The sequence below is a fragment of the Lagenorhynchus albirostris genome, chromosome 12 (genome assembly GCF_949774975.1).
Source record: "Lagenorhynchus albirostris chromosome 12, mLagAlb1.1, whole genome shotgun sequence".
In the NCBI taxonomy this organism is placed as follows: domain Eukaryota; kingdom Metazoa; phylum Chordata; class Mammalia; order Artiodactyla; family Delphinidae; genus Lagenorhynchus; species Lagenorhynchus albirostris.
In genome coordinates, this window is record NC_083106.1 from 52,063,316 (window position 1) to 52,079,719 (window position 16,404).

At 46.0% G+C, this 16,404-nt stretch overlaps 1 pseudogene; it reads right to left on the reverse strand.

The window, feature by feature from the left end:
* Positions 1–418: 418 nt before the first annotated feature.
* LOC132530480 (small ribosomal subunit protein eS1-like) overlaps positions 419–16,404 on the reverse strand; it is a 39,883-nt pseudogene continuing 23,897 nt past the window's right edge.

A 16,404-nucleotide genomic window follows, 5' to 3' on the forward strand; every position in this document is an offset into this window, starting at 1 on the left:
ACGGGCTTCAGGAGTTGTGGCTCACGGGCTCTAGAGCGCAGGCTCAGTAGTTGTGGCGCATGGGCTTAGTTGCCCCGCGGCATGTGGGATCTTCCCAGACCGGGACACAAACCCGCGTCCCCTGCATCGGCAGGCGGACTCTCAACCACTGCGCCACCAGGGAAGCCCGGCAGGAGGATTCTTAACCACTGCACCACCAGGGAAGCCCTATAGTGAATTATTGATCAGTTATTTTTTTGAGGGATATACTGTTGTTGATTCGAAGGGACTTCTCAATCTTTTCTACAAGTGTTTTTAGGGTATTAGTATGATTCATTATTAATGGTCTAGATATACTTTTTAAATGTTAACATTTAGCAAAGTAATGCTTTTTTTCACGAATAAGATCTTTTATTTGTCATCATTAAAAGTGTAAATTTTAAACAGATTCTTGTACTACTGTCTCATATCCACCAGCTCGTTCGACTTTAGCACCTGTCTCATCCACAGAAGCTTTTCCAGAACTACTACCTTCACCATGTGACACTCCATGAGTTTTCCCAATTCAAACTTGGGCTTCTTCAGCATTTTTACTTTCCTAACAAAGACATCATAGAGCAGATAAGTAGACTGGCAAGCCTTTTCTATGTCTTTTCCAATGCTGCCTGGAATCAATTTATTGACTACTTCTTTCAAGTCATTTGTCTTCACCTCTTGGGTCATGGTTTCCATCATCTTCTTCCGGATTTGGCAGACCTGTTGGTGCTGGGCATAAGAGGTCTTCCGAATCTGACTGTTACATTTTTTAGTAAAACCCACACAGAATAGACGAAGCAAATAACCATGGGTACTCTTGACACCAATGTGAGCTTCAACCATGGTCTGCCATTTTTTGCCCATGGAGCACATTTTCTCACAGGTAAGATCCATGCCATGGAAATCAGGTAATTTTTTGCCCTGAACATCTTCAGTAATTAGCTTGAATTTTCTAAATGCAACTTCATCATTCTGCAGATCAGCAAGGCTCACTTCAAAACAGAATCCGGGGGCTTCCCTGGTGGCGCAGTGGTTGAGAGTCCGCCTGCCGATGCAGTGGACACGGGTTCATGCCCCGGTCCGGGAATGATCCCACATGCCACGGAGCGGCTGGGCCCGTGAGCCATGGCCACTGAGCCTGTGCGTCCGGAGCCTGTGCTCCGCAATGGGAGAGGCCACAACAGTGAGAGGCCCGCGTACCGCAAAAAAAAAAAAAAAAAAAAAAAACAGAATCCGTAAGGTCATCAGATGTGATTTTGATTTCTTGAGTTTTTGTGACTAGTGTTTTCCCAATATTTCTTATATTGACACATAGCTAGTGCTTTCACATCATTACCAATCTTTCTTAGAAAATGAGTCAACCACTTTCTTCTTGGCTCCCTTTTTGCCACTTTCGTAAGGTGCTTGTTCTTGCCAACCACCGTGGTGCTGCTCAGAGAGCCAAAAAGCCAGCGTAATGCTTTTTAACAGAAAACTGCAATATAATGTAAGCATGCTGTTTACAAAATAACTATAGGACTTATTTTTTTATTATTAATTCCTAGTTTTGAACGCATAAACTATGATGAATGTCTTCCTCTTTCAATCCCATCAGCATACTTCTGTCACTTCATGTAAAAGTTTATTTGAGATGATGTTAAAAGCCAGGACTAGACAGGTGGAATAGCCTGCCTGTCACCCGACATGGGTCAGATCCTGCAGAAAGCAGAGGCTCAAAGGTAATCAAGCATAGATCAGAAAAGGAGATTATTATAACCTGAAGACAAAATTCAAAATTTTCTTCCTCTGGAATCATTTTTAAAAGTTTCGGGACTTCCCTGGTGGTCCAGTAGTTAAGAATCTGCCTTCCAATGCAGGGGACATGGGTTTGATCCTTGGTCAGGGAACTACGATCCCACATGCTTGCGGGCAAGTGAGCCCGCGCGCCACAACTACTGAGCCTGCATGCTCTAGAGCCCGCACACCACAACTAGAGAGCCCACACGCCACAACTACTGAGCCCGTGTGCTCTGGAGCCCACGCACCACAACTAGAGAGAAGCCTGCGAGCTGCAGCGAAAGATCCCACATACTGCAACGAAGATCCCGCGTGCTGCAACTAAGACCTGACTCAGCCAAATAAATAATTTTTTTTAAGTTTTCTTCATTTGTAATACTTTGTACACGTGCAAAATGCAAAAGGTTCCAAGCGTGTACGGTGAAAGTCTCCTCCCTCCCATGCTGTCTTCACAGAACTCCCCTTTGTCAACCAGTATCTTGTGTCTGTTTCAGAAAACAGCTTTACTTTGTATGTTTAATATTTCATATTAATACATATAGTCTGCGCTATTCTTAATAGCTACGTAATTGGATATGATTTTTCCATAATTTCCCCCAAATTTGAATTTTTCTTCATAAAGAAAGTTACATGCAACTGAATATATTGAGCATTTAGGACCATTAAGGAGGAATGTCAGTAGATGCCTACAGGGAAATTCAACATCCCTCTAAACTGTTTCCTTATATTTGTAGAGACTGTATCAAAAGCTTGAAGCCCCTGCTAACTCTCCATTCTTACAATTCTAGGAGCCCCTGCTGGGTTTAACAGGACGCTAGAACAGAGCAAAGAGGAGATGCCATTCACTCCTTCGTATCAGCAGACCTACCGGTTAATACCATCAAGGAATGCTCCAAGGCACTTCCATGCCTGTGGGTGAACATTAGAACCATTCCAAACCAATGCTAACATCTGCATGCTTTCCATAAGACCTCTGATGATGCAGAACAATCATCACCATGTACAAAATGCAAATCCAGTGGGCACCTGGGAGACCTCACATGACAGTAGTGGTTCTGGAGTTCAAGTGGAGTTCCAGCAGGACTTGTCTGTTTATCTAGTCTCTCATCTATTCAATACACATTTATGAACATTTACTGTGTTCCAGGCACAGTTCTGCTCCTAGGGGTATGAGAAGAGAGACAAGGTTCCTGCTTTCGGGGAGTTTACATTCCAGTGGGCAATAGCTGGCTCCACCTCACCAAAGCCAGCCAGTCTTTGTCTTTCTTCCTCATTCTGGTCATTGCTTTCTCTCATTACCAGCTCCGCCCCACGCCTCCACCCCCACCCCGCCCCCCACACACACGCCTACCCTCTCTAGTCAACCTGCAAACCTGCATTCTCTGCTCTTCGTTTCGTCACCCTGGATGCCTTGCCTGTGTATGTGCATCTATTCATCTCCCATGTGTCTAAGTGTCTTCTTTGTGCCCAGCAGGGTTGGAAGCTCTTTGTGGGCACTCCATAAAAGTGACTGAATGAAGGCCCGGCTCTTGGCATTAAAGCTGAACTTTTTTTAAAGTAAGCTTTTAATTTTAAAACGTTTTTTTATTCACAGAATAGTTGCAAAGATAATGTACAGAGTTCCCGTACACCCCTCAGCCAGCTCCTCCTGTCATTAGCACCTGACATTACAATGGTATATTTGTCACAATTAATGAACCAATACTGATACGTTGTTATTAACTAAAGTCTATATCTTACTCAGATTTCCTTAGCTTTTCCACTGATATCCTTTTTCGGTTCCAGGGTCTCATCTAGGATGCCACACCACAAGTGGTTGTTGTGTCTCCTTAATCCCTCTGGTCTGTGATAGTTTCTAGTCTTGTTTCTCATGGAGTTTTGACAGATTTGAAGAGCTCTAGTTAGGTATTTTGTAGAATGCCCCTCTAGTTGGGTTTCCCTGATGCTTTTTTTATGGTTGCACTGGGGTTGTGGGCTAGAGGAGTAGTGCCCTTCTCACATCTTGTCGGGGGTACGTGCCATCCACATGACGGGACAGTACAATCAATCTTGAACACCTGGCCAAGGTACAGTTTGCCAGCTTTCCTCACTGAAGGTGACCCTGTTCCCCTTTTACCTACTCTGTTGCTTGGAATCAAGTCACTAAGTGCCTTCCCCCTCCCCTCAAGGGGGTAGGGGGTGGGGAGAATTAAGCTCAACCTCCTGGACGGTAGTACTTATGTACATCATTTAAATTCTTCTGTAAGAAAGATGTAACTCTCCCCCTCTTCATTTATTTATTTAGTCAACCACTTATATCAGTGTGTACTCTCATGCATATTTATGTAAAGATTTGGGTTAGAATCTGATACTAGGCTATTTATTTTGCTGCTCAAATTGTTCCGATTTTGGCCATTGGGAGTTCTTTTTAGGTTGGCTCCTGTGTCCCTTTGACATGCCCCATCCTTTTGTTTTTTGAGTGTTTCTTTACTTTCTGGCACTACTGTATATTTCCTGCCCCAGCCTGAGAATCAGCCATTTCTCCAAGGAACCCCAGTCCCTTTTATTGGGGAGGCCTGTTTTTCAGTCCAGACCTCAGCATCACTTACCCACCCACTCAGTCAGCCTGTCAAGGAATACCTAGGTATATTCTTCTCTCATGCTGATCATTGAACCAGATGTGGGATATACAGTGGGGAACAGAGCATACAAGTCCCTGCCTTTAAAAGCTAGTGATGTGGCCTACGAGACAGACAGTGAGCAAGTCTCAACAAAGAAATACGTAATTATAACTTTGATACGTGCTTCAAAGGGAAGGGACATGGCCCTCAGATGAAAAATAACCTAAGTCAGGGACCTGGGTTGCATCAGGTGGCCAGAGAAGCCCTCCATTTAGATAGAAAGTTGATGAGAACGATTCAGCCATTCAAAGAGCAGAGAGAGGAGTGTTTTCAAACTGCAGGTTAGTGGGTCATGGCTAGCCTTTTAAAAAAAGGACAGAACATACCAGAAGTATTATCATGTAAAACTAAAGTTGCCTTTATTTATAGGTTGATGTATTTACTGGTTCATGGTATAAAATATTTCTTACAGGGGAGTATTGTCAAAAAAACAAGTTGAAAGCAACTGTTTTAGGAGGAAATAAAGGCAGATTGAAAGCTCTGAAAAGAGAAAAAGCCGTAACATACTTGAGGATCTGAAAGGAGGCCAGCGTGACTGGGGAGTGAGCCTAGGGTGTGAGAAGAGGCTGTAAATGTAGGGAGGTGCGCAGCCCTCGAACAGGGCCAGGGCCCAGGAAGCCTCGGTATTTTCATTAAGGAGCAATGGGAAGTCATTGGAGGGTTTCAAATGGGGAAGTGTTGATATTTAAGAAGATCTTTTAGGCTCCTATGTGGAGAATGGAAGGAGAGGGCAAATGAGGAAGCCGGAGCCAGTCAGCGAGAAGGGTCGTACAGAGGGAGGCCCCAGCAAGAAGAGTCACTAGGACATGCGTTCACATTCCATTGTCAGTCTTGTACTCCCAGCCACTAGAACAATGCCTGGAACACAGAAGACCTTCAGTGTATACGTGTTGAATGAATAAGTTACATGACTGTAGTAAAGACGGAGAGAAGTGGTTGAGTCAAGACATGTTTGGAAACTGCCAAGTCTTGCTGACAGATTGGGTCTGGGGGAAGTGGACGGGCAGAGTGAGAACCCTCCCTCACACACTGCACCCCGCCAGTGCTGACATTTGCTTTCTTTCTCTGCTTTGGGCAGTTACAGGATCCTTTAACTGTTTAGACTGTGTTTCTACCTCTGTGCTTAGTCATAGTGGCCAGAAGTGGAAATAACAGAATTTTTCAAGAGAAACTGAGATTGAGCAAAATCACAAAAAACAGTTCTTAGCACAGATTTTCAGACCCACAGATTTTATAATCTTTGATGCCAAATCTCTGAAATTCTGTGAGCGCCAATCACTAGCAAATAAAGATCCTCAGAGGGGCACCAAACTTCCTGGCGTTTTAGCATTCTGACAGGGAGCTGGCTGGGGGCCGAGGGTAATCGTGTATAGCTGTGTGCCAAAGACCCTTCTCCCACCCGATTTTATGTCTTAGTAAAATATATTGTGGCCAAATCCTTTCTTGATACTCCTTTTCTTGACAGTGCTGATGCCTGAGGTCTGCAGCTGGCTGCCCACTTGGCCGCTGGCTTCCTCAGCGGAGGGCAGCCACCTCCTGTCACTGTGGAGGGACTGGGACAAGGACAGGCCTAGACAGAGCCAACATGGAGCAGAAAACAGGAGGAGCCAGACCCCAGGTACAGAAAAATGTGAGTCCTCTCTGGAAAGTCGGGCACCAGAGATGGGCGTGCTCCAGAAATGCTGATTAATTTTGAAGGGTTGGTCCTTTTGGTCAGATGGGTTTCATGCTCTTGACTGAGAAACCAAAGCAACCATCAGATGTTACTGGGAGTGATGCCAGTGGTGTTTGCATTGGTTAAGAATTTTCAGATGACAGAATAACAAACTCAAACTGGCTTACGCAAACAAAGGGATTGTGTTAGCTTACGGCCAGAGAAGTCCAGCACGCAGTCTAGATTTTAAATCTTCCTCGCGATGCCAGCTCCATGCCCGTTTTGTTTAGAGCACTGCCTCTTCTGGGTGTCGGCTTCATCCTCCGGCTGGCAATTCTCTTGGCGGCACAAATGGCTGAGGGAATTTTGAACCTTGTATTCTCCAATACACCATCCAGGAGAAGGGGGATTGTCCCCTCTGGCAAACCCACAGAGGGCTGAGGAAGCTTTTTTTCCAGAAGCCCTAGGAAACATTTCCTCAAATCCCACTGGCCTGGATCGGGCTGTATGCCCACACCTGAGCCAATCAGCATGGCCAGGTGATGGGTACTCTCTGCTTAAGCACATCAGGGCTACCCCTGGGAGCTGGATGTATCCAGCTGTTAGAGAAGGGGGAGACAGCGAGGGGGTGGGTGGTTCCCTCAAGGCAAAATGTGGGTGCTGTGGCAGGAAAAGGGAGGAGAGGGACGCTAAGGAGGCAGCCTATGTATGTTTACTACATCAACATCATTATTATCCTGATAAAGGCCAAACTGGAGGCAGTGCAGATATAGATAAGGAAACCTTTGTTCAGAACCCCAGTTCTGCCTGCTTCTAGGTGAGTGACTTAACCTCTTCAGGTCTCAGTTTCTTTATCTGAAAAGATGTGGATGAAAATACCTCAGGGAGGGTAAAATTCATATATCTAATTATGTCATATATATATATATATATATATCTCAAAATATATCAGGTTATATATTTGAAAAAGTAAAAATAAAATGAGGTACTTTTTGTATTTTCTCAAAGTGGCAATTACAGTCAGTCCTGTAGAAGCCAAGACTGAGCCCACGTTGCCGCCTAGTAGGACGGCAGGTGGAAGGAAGGCTTTCCTGGCCACCGAGTGTTGGGCAAGTCAGGGCCCATCTCGTGTCTTCATGGCGAGAAAGAAGTTTCACTGGTTCAGAACCAAACTTAAGCAGCAGGTGTTCAGGGATGGGGTGTTGAAGTTTCATCTTTGATTTTTCTATGAAATCGTTCAGGTTACTAAAATGTCGGCCCTATTCTCTTGTTTAAGAACTGGTTTCATTTCTAATGACACAGCACCATCATGCCATTCCTTGATTTAGTCACGAGAACCAAAACTAATGTGTGGCTAGTTTCATGTCGTTTTTATAGCAGTTAGTACAGAGAACAACAGGCTCTTGTAAAAACAGATGTATTTGCTATCTGTTTCTCTATCTGCTGCCTCTCAGGCTTAAAACCCTATTTCTAAGATGGCGTGGTCCTCTGGTTGGGCCTTGTGGGAGAGGCTCCGGCAAGCTGCTCTTCTCAGTGGGAAACCTTTTCATAAGAAACAAGAGTCCCAGCCCCCAAACATTATAAGAATTGTAAAGGGGTGTCAGAAAGAGACCTTTCACCTTTTGAGAGAAGATTCACTTGGCATTAAAGTCTACTGTGAACCCAGAGGAGGGGGTTTTATTTTATTTTATTTTTCTTTACATCTTTATTGAAGTATAATTGCTTTACAATGGTGTGTTAGTTTCTGCTTTATAACAAAGTGAATCAGTTATACATATACATATGTTCCCATATCTCTTCCCTCTTGCATCTCCCTCCCTCCCACCCTCCCTGTCCCACCCCTCCAGGTGGTCACAAAGCACCGAGCTGATCTCCCTGTGCTATGCGGCTGCTTCCCACTAGCTATCTATTTTACGTTTGGTAGTGTATACGTATGTCCATGCCACTCTCTCACTTCGTCCCAGCTTACCCTTCCCCTCCCCATATCCTCAAGTCCATTCTCTAGTAGGTCTGTGTCTTTATTCCCGTCTTACCCCTAGGTTCTTCGTGACATTTTTTTTTTTTGTAGATTCCATATATATGTGTTAGCATATGGTATTTGTCTTTCTCTTTCTGACTTACTTCACTCTGTATGACAGACTCTAGGTCCATCCACCTCATGAGCCTCTGTAAACTTCTTCAAGGCCTTGTGGTATTAACATGAAAAAGTGAGCATATATTTAGCATTCCTGGAAAAAGCATGGCCTTCCTATTAATGCTAATACTCTCATAATGACACCACAGCCAGTCTCCTCACAGAGGCTTTATCATCTACAGTGTCTCTATAGGCAGGTTAGATAACAAATGTTTACAGATGAGGAAACAGAGACATTGATGGCTTCAGAGAGAGAGTGTTGTGGAATTTAGAGTCCTGGGCTAACCTCTGCTGTGTAATTGTTTGATCTCTCTGTGTTTCCTCACATATAAAATGCAAATAATAATAATAATAATAAAATCCCTCATGGGTGGTAGTGAGGATCATGTAAACGAATGCATGTAAAGTGTTTACACCAGCACCTGGCACATAGTTTTCACTCGATAAATGTTTGTTGCTGTAATTATCATTACCTTCACTATCCTTTTTTCTCAATCGCAAGTTAAATGACCTTGCCTCTTTGACTCACACGTATACAACCTACCTACTGGGTCTCCCCCCAACCTCAGTTATTCATTTGGTCTTGATCTCAGTTTGTTGAATGTTGAATATTGAACTGAATTCAAAATGTTGAATATTGAACTGAATTTCATGTTATGTGGATCCAACTCACCTGGGAGACCAGATTGGGCAGTTATACCTCCTGTTCTTTGCTTTGATTCGGAGCCTGTGCTATGCTGTAGTCAAGCCCAGGTCACCTTCTTGGCCCAGTTTTAAATGTTTCATCCAGTTCAACCAACATCATTTCACTTAATTCCTGCATTTAAAAAAATTTCCACATGGGAACATTGTCAAGAAAGCCTTTCTGTAGTTCATTTCTTTTTCTTTTTTTTCTTTTTTTTTGCGGTACACGGGCCTCTCACTGCTGTGGCCTCTCCCGTTGCGGAGCACAGGCTCCGGACGCGCAGGCTCAGCGGCCATGGCTCACGGGCCCAGCCGCTCCGCGGCATGTGGGATCTTTCCAGACCAGGGCACGAACCCGTGTCCCCTACATCGGCAGGTGGACTCTCAACCACTGCGCCACCAGGGAAGCCCTGTAGTTCATTTCTTTATCTTAATTCATTCTTTGTTTCTTTCAACCAATATTCTTTACTGTGTCCACCTGAGCAGTCCCACTAATATTGCTGGTATTTATTGCTTCGCATATGTACATCTTGTCCCTTCTCTCAGATTGTGAATTTCTTGAGGCCAAAAGCCATTGCTTCTATTTCTTTGCACCACCTGCAAGACCATGGGCAGGTCTGCCTGGGGATTAACTTGTGGAAGGGCTGTGACTGCATCTATGGATCTCCCTGATCCTTTCCCTCTGCTTACAGCCTCTTTCTTTTCTCCTAAGTGTCTCACTAGGCCTTAAGCAAGCAGAGACGTAGATTTCATTGTCAGGGCTGATCTGTCCTGTATTTGGGGCTTTGAAGGTGATACACCCAGGGGCGTCCTTGGACTAGGCCTCCAACACCCTCTGTTGGTGTATGTGTTGGCAAATTACCTGCCATTTCCTCCAGCAAATGATCACATCTCCCGTTCATGTCTCATTGTGTTTTCCTTGGTTTAATCTCTCTCCTCCTACCCACAGTCTTATCCTGCTTTTCCCTGATTCTCTTGCAGGCCTGTCCCATTTCCTGGCCTCTCTTCGTGCATTGGCCATTACTCTTGTTCGACCCTTCTGTGTGCCTCACTTTGGTTTCTGTTCCCCCTGTTCTTTTTCTTTCACTTTCCCCCACCCACCAGCCCTTTTTAACGGTGTCATCATGACTTACAGTTTGGGAACATGGCCCTCGCCATCTCCCACATTACACAGCCGCCCCAGCTTTCGTTTGCCCAGCATCCCTCCCCTGAGCCAATTCGGCAGGACGGAAGCTCTGCCACGGCCAGACGCCAGCACCAACTCTTACTGTGAGCCCTGCTTCATGCCCGTCTGCGGAAGCAGGGGCAGGGCTGAAGATGGAGGCCACAGAGCAGGACCCCAGACCTCTCCTCAGCTTCTGCTGGGATGTGTGAGTTGGGTGTGACCCCAAGACTCAGAACAGCTTCGCTCTGTGAAAGCGCGAAACAGGGAGGGTTCTCTGAAAGGAATGGTCTGGGCTGCGGGGAAGAGGTGGGGTAGCACATGTGACAGAGACCCAGGAGGTTTCTTGTGCTGACATGACTTGGCCTCCTAATCCACAAAACTCAGCTGAAACACCCAAGCCAATGAATAACAGGGTCCCGGCCATAAGCAGAAAACGCTCTTCCCTTTTTCTTCCCTCCACCTCACCCATGCAGCCTTGTGCAATCTGTCCTTATACAAAGGTTTGCAAAATTGTCCAAGTGAAGGACAGGTCTGTAGTTTCTTGGCCACACCTCCCTTCCCGGAGGGTCAACCAGCACAGCTGGAGCAAGCTGACGGGGTAGGAGGGGAAGGGGACGGCAAGGATGCTGGGAACGGGGCCTTCTAGGACTCAGTTTCAGAGATCAAGAAAGTGGTCTTCTTATTTCAAACATGCAAACTGAATTTGGTCAAACACTCTCTTTGTGAGGCAGCTGCCCTTTGAAGCTGTGGACCAGGGTGGAAATGAAAGCTCCTGTCTGAGAAAGGATATGTTTCTTTCTTATGCTCTCTCCTGACCATTCTTTTTCCTGCTGGTTTGCTGCATGGACCCTCTGCCGGCAGCAAGGGGGGAGCCTGCAGCAGCCGGAGCAGCGGCGCCTGAGTGAAAGTGATTAACACCCTGAGTTCCACAGCTACCTCGGCGTATGCAGCACCTTTCCCCAGCCTGACCTCCCCTTGATGCCTTTCTGCTGCTGCTGTGTGAGCCAAGCTCAAAAGCCAGGCTGAACAGGCTGGTTGAAGAAAGGAGTGAGACAGGTCTTAAGTCCCAGAAAGGCAATGCAGCCCAAATCCTGGTGCTAGTGGTTAAAGCCCACCCATGGGTGCATCTCACCTATGACACAGGCAAGAAAGCAAATATAGCTAAACTCAAGATGGACATCGGTATTCAGAGATCTTTTATATTCACCCATATTACCTGGTATGGTGCTGAGAATGCATTTAATATTTATGGACCCTTTTGGCATTAAGTAAGGCCTGGCCAAGATAAAAGGAAAAGATAATAGGAATTTTGCCAAACAGGACCAAAGAATGCAATTTCTTAAACTCTATTTTATTATTTTTTTCTCTTCTATTATGGTTTATTATAGAATATTGAATATAGTTCCCTGTGCTATATAATACGACCTTGTTGTTTACCTATTTTATATACAATAGTTTGTATTTGCTAATCCCAAACTCCTAATTTATCCCTCCTCCACCCCCCTTCCCCTTTGATAACCACAAGTTTGTTTTCTATGTCTGTGAGTCTGTTTCTGCTTCATAAATAAGTTCATTTGTGTCATAGTTTAGATTCCACATATAAGTGATATCATATGGTATTTGTCTTACTCTTTCTGATGTACTTCCCTTAGTATGATAATCTCTAGTTACGTCCATGTTGCTGCAAATGGCAACATTTCATTCTTTTTTATAGCTGAGTAGTATTCCATTGTACTTATACCACATCTTCTTTATCCGTTCATCTGTCAATGGACATTTAGGTTGCTTCCATGTCTTGGCTATTGTAAGTAATGCTGCTATGAACACTGGGGTGCATGTATCTTCTCAAATTATAGTTTTCTCCGGATATATGCCCAGGAGTGGAATTGCTGGATCATATAACTTTTTAAAGAACTATTTCTATAGAACCTTAGCTTTAGTTGCCATCAGCCAAAGTGTGCCAATCTCCTTTCTGACCATCTTATTTTAGAACTAAATGTATAATGTTACCTATACCAAGTATCTTGGATATCTTTTTCAATTGATCTTGAAAGTTCACAGAGCTGGACTTCTGAGGCCTTCTACTCTAGACCTGTGGAGTACACGGATGATCCACTGAAGTGCAAAAAGAAAATATTTTAACTTCTGTTTACATCTATGTTTTTCTTTTTTTAATAAATTTATTTATTTATTTACTTATTTTTGGCTGCGTTGGGTCTTCGCTGCTGCGCGCGGGCTTTCTCTAGTTGCGGCGAGCGAGGGTCACTCTTCCCTGCAGCACGCGGGCTTCTCATCTCAGTGGCCTCTCTTGTTGCGGAGCACGGGCTCCAGGCACGCGGGCCTCAGTAGCTGCGGCACGTGGGCTCAGTAGTTGTGGCTCGCGGACTCTAGAGCGCAGGCTCAGTAGTTGTGGCGCACAGGCTCAGTTGCTCCGCGGCACGTAGGATCCTCCCAGACCAGGGCCCGAACCCGTGTCCCCTGCATTGGCAGACGGATTCTTAACCACTGTGCCACCAGGGAAGTACCCACATCTATGTTTTAATGTAAAAATGAAGAAAGGAATTAAGCTTTACTAGTACTACTACTAATAATAATATGACTAATATTTGCTATACATATTTGCAAGTATATGTGTATAACATTTACAAATAAATATAAATATGATGGGGATACACGTTCTAATTTTGCAGAGGGTGGGGACTGGATTGTATGATCAAAGAAGTTTGCTGGGACTGTTGCTTCTGACCATGTGGACCAATAGAGACCAAATTTACCCTCCGGTCTGAAACAGCCCCCACAAAAAACAGGATCTAGCATAGGAGTTGTCACATGATAGTTGCTGAATGAACATGAGTTGAGTGAATAACTGAAGCTCCCCAGGGAAGCCCAAGATGGTTAGATCACAGATGATGGGGCGTTAGGGCCCAGTGCACCTTAGCACTGATCTATTCCAGTTTCTTCATCATCTAGATGAGGAAATTGAGGTCCAGAGCCACACAGTGACTTCTCCAAAGTCCCTCAGCCCCTAGTGGTGGAGTTATATTCTTTCCTGTAAACCAACCCTAGAGTCAACAAGTCAATAAACCACAGCGCCAAGCTGCAGAAGGACCTTTCTTTTTTTTTTCTTTTTAAAAATAAATTTATTTATTTTAGGCTGCATTGGGTCTTTGTTGCTGCGCGCGGGCTTTCTCTAGTTGTGGCGAGCAGGGGCTACTCTTCGTTGCAGTGCGTGGGCTTCTCATTGCCGTGGCTTCTCTTGCCTAGAGCACGGGCTCTAGGCGCACGGGCTTCAGTAGTTGTGGCTCATGGGCTCTAGAGCATAGCCTCAGTAGTTGCGGCGCACGGGTCTAGTTGCTCCGCGGCATGTGGGATCCTCCCGGACCAGGGCTCGAACCCATGTCCCCTGCATTGGTAGGTGGATTCTTAACCACTGTGCCACCAGGGAAGCCCCAGAAGGACCTTGCTTAAAGGGCTAATTCCTGCTACTCACAGAACAGGGACAGGGTGGAGTTTGAGGTGTTAAAGGTAGTATGTTCAGAAACAAAAATAGGTGCCAAGAATTATTGCACACAAAGCCACTTGGAATTGAAGATGTGGCCGGACATTGCTCAATTCTAGAAAAAGACTGAAAGAAACTTCCAGGTTGGGTAGAGAGGCCAGAGGAAGATCATTGCTAACATAGGCTCTGGTTGCACCTCAAGACTCCACAGGAGACTTTGGGTTCTGGATCACAACAGGCCTATCTACCTAGAAACTCCAGAAGATTCTGGACCTGATCCAGGCCAACCAGTACTTCCTAGTGTAGCCTGCAGGCCCTGGGTCCGTCCTGGGAGTTGGGGGGCAGGTGGGCCCACAGCGTGCAGTCTCATGTTGGGACCCCACTGCCCAACTGCTTGTCCTGACTGAGACCCCACATGGAGAAGACCCAGTCCTGAGGGGCACACTGTCAGCAGTGGAGACCTTCAGGCCACAGGACACGTGCATCACGGGAGGATCTTCCTGCTCTGGACTATAGGAACCGCTGACATTGTACCCAGCAGGCAGGAGCAAAGCACCCTGCACCCCCCTGCCAGGCACTTTGTCCTAGGTTTTCTTGGGAAGTGGCAGCTGTGGGCGAACCCTCTCACTTTGGGTTTCTCCTCAGTGCACATTTCTGCCTGCTCCTCAAAGCCCTTGAAAAGGCAACCCAGCTCTTTCAAAGCACTTTTTTTTAGGGCCGGAAAATTCTAAGACATGTCAGTGACTGCCTGCTGTTGTCTTGAGTGTTTAAGACTTGATCTGGGCCCGTCGTAGGAACGGACTTCTGCCCACAGAGGCTTCCTACTGCCTCTCCTACCACCCGGAGTATGTCTACTGGGTATACGGGGTGGAGGCTAATGCTTGGCTCTTGTTCCAAAGATTTTCTGGTAGTCTCAGAGTTCAGCAGAATTTTCAGCAGTGACATTTGGGCTTCACCTGACAACATGAATGACACGGTTTGAAAGTGAATAGTGATTTAAATGAGGCTTATACACACTTCTCTGCCCTGGGATCTCTAGAAGGAGAGTTCCTCTAGAAGGGAATCGAACAGGAGATGATTATACAGCTTAAAGCGAGTCTCCTGAACAATACTTGCCATCTGATGTACACCGGATTTGGAGGTGAATCTCCTTAGGCTCAGGGCCCAGCTAGGAGATGGTCTGAACCAGCCTGATCCAGGGGTGGACATAACCAGCCAAGCTTCACCTGTGCTGTGCTCCCTCAGCACGGAATTGTCCACTCGACTCACTAGCAGAGGCCCAGCGCAGAGCCCTGGAATGGGAAAGGCATGTTCCCGGCAGCCAGTGACTGGAAAGTGATCTCTATGCACTAATTAGACCGAGCAGGACAGGGCTGTCATTAGTCTCCACTTTGTAGATCAGGAAGCAAAGGCATTGAAAGAGCAAGTAAGGCACCCACTGCCGCAGGGTGAGTCAGCAGTAAACTGGGCCCAGCACACAAATTTTGTGCCTCTGGGCCAGCCTTCGGCTCTGCCTCGGCCTCTGTGGTCTCAGAGAAGATGTCTCCTGACTTATCCATAGCAAGAGTTCTTTGTGACACTCATTCCGTGAATCCTGCCCTAACACTCTCTGTTCTCCTCAGGTTTGCTCAACAGCCTGAGGCCCTGCCTTCCTCAGTCTCCCTTCACACAGCCCTTTGGCCGTCTCGCGGGTTGTCCAACTCCAACTGGCCTCTTACTCCAACTGGCCAGTTGGCCTCCCCACTCACTCCAGCACATCCACCAAGTGGTCCCCGTGCCCTCGGCCTTGGCCATGGTGGCAACCTCCCCACACAGTGTGGCTCAGAAACACAGCCCTGACCTGGGGCTCCCAGGCTTGTTTCCTTCCCTTACTGCTTCTGTCACCCACACTGGTCTCTCTGGTTCCTTCAGCCACTCCCTGCATCCTCTTCCTCATTTCTTTCTCTGCCTGGAAAGCCCTCCTCTTCCTGTACCATCTAGGCTCTTTCAGGAATTCAAGGCCCCTCCCAACTCTTCAAGAACTCCCGTTTTTCCTCCTCTGCAATGTCTTCCTGTACTGCCTGAAGAAACATCGTGGTCTCTCCAGCTGCCATTTGCCCCCAAATCTGATTTGGCTTCAACTCTCTCACCAGTATCTCAAATTTATATTTAAGGTGATGTGATAGGCAGAATTCTAAAATGACCCAAGATTTCCTGTTTCCCGACTTGCGTGCACACCCTGTGAATATGATGGATTTTACCTGTGTGATTAGATACGTTTTATAGCACATTTGACCTTAAGGGAGATTATCCCAGTGGCCCTGACCTAATCATAACAGGGACCTCAGTCCTATAACCACAAGGAACTAAATTCTACTACCAACAAGAAAGTGCTAAAAGTGCCCTGTTTCTCCAGAGCCTCCAGACAAGAGTTCAGCTGCGCCAACACTTTGATTTCAGCATTGTGTTACTCTGAGCAGAAGCCCAGGCATGTTGTGCCAGCCTTCTGATTTATAGAATTTAACTGTGAACTAATAAATGGGTATTGTTTTCAGCTGGTAAATTGGTGGTAATTTGTTATGGAGCCATAGAAAACTAATACAGGTAAATATTTAATTGTGTTGGAGTTGTGGATTTTCCACATTTATCCTGGCATCAGAGTCTCAGGTCAGTAGCTACAGCCACGCTTGTGTTGATGTCAGTCTTAGGTTGTAGACTCCCAGCAGGAGAGCCTGGCCACCTGGTTCCCTCTGAATATAATTCAGCAATAAGGGGGATTCTTGGTTCTCAGCACTCTGCTGCCAACTCCGAGGCAAAGATGAACTTGGCCTTCCTGCC